Source organism: Myotis brandtii, unplaced genomic scaffold (genome assembly GCF_000412655.1).
Source record: "Myotis brandtii unplaced genomic scaffold, ASM41265v1 scaffold1888, whole genome shotgun sequence".
NCBI classification, from domain to species: Eukaryota; Metazoa; Chordata; class Mammalia; order Chiroptera; family Vespertilionidae; genus Myotis; species Myotis brandtii.
Genome location: NW_005357024.1, coordinates 296,315 through 300,227, shown reverse-complemented (window position 1 = coordinate 300,227; position 3,913 = coordinate 296,315). Strand labels below are relative to the sequence as shown.

Here is a 3,913-nt window from a genome sequence, read left to right as displayed (position 1 = left end):
GGGGCCTGCGTCACCGCTGGCCGGGCCGTCCCCGTGGGCGGCTGCAGTGGACAAGCTGAGGGCACAGCCTCTCTCTCGCTGTGTCACCGGGTCCCTCCGCCCGGAAGGTGTCCTGCTTAGTGGGCGCACGGGGTCAGCTTCACTCTAGTCGGGAAGTGACCGTCCCAGGAACTGACTGCTGCCATGTGAAGGCTTTCTCACCTCCTTGCTTATCAGCTCCCAGGACCGAAGCCACTGCCCGGTCTTCAGAGCTCAGTGACACCCCCGTGGCAGCGCCTTAGAACGACCTTTGGGGGCTTTTAAAATTAAAATGCAGCCAAACCCATAACCGGCCTGGGGCGGGCTGGTTATGAAGTGGAGGACTGTCTCACCACCACGCTGTACACTCGAAACTAACACAAAATCACACTGAATGCAAACTAATTGAAGAAAACTAAAATTTAGCAAAACCCGAGCCCCACCTGACCGCATGAAAGGAGAGCCGTGGACGGGGCCAGGCCTGGGCAGGGTCTCTACGTCCCCCGTGATTTAAGGGGACGACCGAGGCCAATGCCGCTGCCGCTGGGGGTGTCGCTGGCTCTGCCTGTGCCCGCGGCCCAGGGCTTTCCTCCCAGTTGAATCCGGAAATCAAGCCCCTCCCTGCTCCCCACACCAAGAAACAAGATTTTATGAGGACAGCTTTCATGTACAGATGCGTTTCTCCTCTGTCTTCCCATTAGGGTTGTGATGGATCATTTATTGGGTCTTCAACCTGCAGTACAGACCTAGTTTTTTTCACATCGGTCTCAATGATTGCCAAGTGTATTCCTAGATTTTTGTTTTTGTACCTTCTATAAAGGAGATTTTTTTTTTCTACCTAGCCTATAGGAACATTAATGCTTTTAAAAATATAATTTACATGATTAGGGTTGTGATGGATCATTTATTGGGTCTTCAACCTGCAGTACAGACCTAGTTTTTTTCACATCGGTCTCAATGATTGCCAAGTGTATTCCTAGATTTTTGTTTGTTTTTGTACCTTCTATAAAAGATTTTTTTTCTTTTTATTTTCTACCTAACCTATAGGAACATTAATGCTTTTAAAAATATTTATAATTCACATTAATGAACAAGAGTTCTACTGTCTTTCCAGTTGATTCTCTTGGGTTTTCTAGGCGGACAATCATCCTATATAATAAAAGCTAATATGCTTAAGTGTCCAGTCATCCGGTTGTCTGTTCAACCAATCAAAGCATAATACGCTAATGATATGCTAAGGCTGCTCAACCGCTCGCTATGACATGCACTGACCACCGGGGGCAGACAGTGGACCGGTCGACCAGTCGCTATGATATGCACTGACCACCAGGGGGCAGATGCTCCAACCGGTAAATTAGCTTGCTGCTGGGGTCCAGCCGATTGGGACTGAGCGAGATGGGCTGGACACGCCCTAGAGCCCTCGTGCAGTCCTTCCCTGGCCTGACCATGCACCGGTGGGGTCCCTCAGCCTGGCCTGTGCCCTCCCGCAGTCCGGGACCCCTTGGGGAATGTTGGAGAGATGGTTTCAGCCGGATCCCGCAGGCCACTCCCCTTGGGAGGGCGCCAGACGCAGGACTCATGGCTGGTGAGCGCTGCTGCAGCGTGAGCCTCTCCTGATCAGGACTAATTGGACGTGAGCCCGCGGCAGGCACAGTGGGGCCGGGATGAGCAAGAGCAGCAGGTAGGGGCTGATGGCAGCATTGGACTGTGGGTTTTGGCCGGATCCCTGCAGGCCACCCAGAGGGACCCCACCCGTGCACAAATTCATGCACCAGGCCTCTAGTTATTTATATTACAGTTCTGAAGTCCTTTTCAATACTGATACTTCAATTCTATTTTTAAAAATATAAACAAGAGAGAGGAAGGGGGGACAGATAAAAAAATCAATGAGAGCCCTAGCTGGTTTGGCTAGGTGGATAGAGTGTCGGCCCGGAGACTGAAGGGTCCCAGGCTCGATTTGGATCAAAGGCATATGTCTCGGTTGCAGGCTCCATCCCTGGCCCTGGTCGCAGAGCTGTGCAGGAGGCAACCAATCGATGTCTCTCTCACATTGATGTGTCTCTCTCTTGTCTCTCCCTCTCCCTTCTCCTCTCTAAAAATCAATGGAAAAATATCCCTGGGTGAGGATTAAAAAAAAAAAAGAAAGTATCGATGAGAGAGAAACATTGATTGGCTGCCTCCTGCATCCCCCTATTGGGGATTGAGCCTGCACCCTGGGCATGTGCCCTGACCCAGAATCGAACTGTGACCTCCTGGTGCACGGTGGACGCTCAGCCACTGAGCCACACCGGCTGGGCCGGTACCTCACGACTTCCTGAGTCGTGGCCGTTGTAGCAGGCACCCTTGTTCTGTTCCTATTTGATGCGTGTTTGTGACATAAAATTAAGGTGGTTTTGTTTTATTCTCAGGTTCCTAAGCAATATAAGTATTACTGATTTTAATAACTTTTCAACATCATTAAGATGATCAGATTTATTTTTATTTATAGACAACTCAAGCACATTAACTGAACGCCTCAGCTCTAACCACTCATATTCTTCAGCAGATCCCAGTTGTTTGTGCTAAGTTGCTCTTTTATGCTGTTGGGTTGAACTTGCTAATATCTTGTGTAGAATTTTTTATGTAAATCCATGAGACTGGGTTATGGTTTTCTTTGTCTACGTGCACTTTGTCTTGAAAGCAAGTCATAGTAGTCTCATCAAATGGATGGAAATATTTGTCTGTTTCTGTTCGTTTTTTTCATTTTTATTTCTTGGTCTGCAACCATTTCTGGGACTCGCGACCCTCTGTCTTGAAGACAGTCAACTCTCCAGTAGCGGATCAGAGTCATGTCTCTCAGGGCAAGTCATCCATGTGGTTTCCTATCTGCTGCTTCAACTTCGATAATTACATTTTTGTTGAAAATGTAGCTTCCGAGGTAACCGTCCATATCGTGTAGATTTCCAGCTGTATTCGCTAAAAGTAGTTCACAGTACCTGCGATTGTTAGCCTTTCTGTGCATCTGGGTTTATATCCCTTTTCTCATCTCTACTGTTTACTGCGTCTCCTCCCTTCTCGGTCAGAATCGTGAGAAGCTGTTGCTTAGTAACCTTTTTAAAAAATTAAACTAAAAGAGAGAGAGAGAAACTAATTGTTGATGTGGATGTGTAATGCGCAGCCATTTGAAATTCCAATAGGCATAACCTGAAATTGAACAATTAACAGCAGGCAGAAACTAGTATCACAGATGATTCTCAAGCGTTTGAGGAGTGAGGATGAGTGGAGGTAGAAAGTATATAACAGGGTGCTGAACGTCTTGATATTTTTCAGGAAGCAGAAGGTACAGATAATAATTTTTGAAATGGGTAAGAAAACATGGCAGTATGTTTGCTAAAAATTTAGAGAACTTGTAGTAAAACAGTAAGAATGCTGAACTTCGGTGCATTAGAGAAAAAAAAATAGAAAATTGGATTGCCTGCAAATAAAAAGGCAGAAGGGTACAGAGAGACAGTAATGCATGGCATTAGCATAAATGTGGCAAGTAAAATCAAATAGGTAGCAAATGAAGTTAGGACTCACTCAATAAAACAAAAGGGTAATTGGTTAATAATTTATCAATCAACTTACAGACTAAAAAGAATGCAGCAACCCTAACCGGTTTGGCTCAGGGGATAGAGTGTCGGCCTGTGGACTCAAGGGTCCCGGGTTTGATTCCGGTCAAGGGCATGTACCTTGGTTGTGGGCACATCCCCAGTAGGGAGTGTGCAGGAGGCAGCTGATCGATGTTTAAGCCTCTCTATCCCTCTCCCTTCCTTTCTGTAAAAAATCAATAAAATATATATTTTTTAAAAAGAATGCAGCATTCAACAAGTAGGAATTAGAGAACATTTTTACTAATAAAAGTGCATGATTAAAT

At 46.1% G+C, this 3,913-nt stretch overlaps 1 protein-coding gene across 1 annotated transcript in view; it reads right to left on the bottom strand.

Moving 5' to 3' along the window:
- PRSS12 (protease, serine, 12 (neurotrypsin, motopsin)) overlaps positions 1–3,913 on the bottom strand; it is a gene marked incomplete at its 3' end in the record, with an annotated part of 52,075 nt that overhangs the window by 13,537 nt on the left and 34,625 nt on the right. The window lies entirely within an intron of this gene.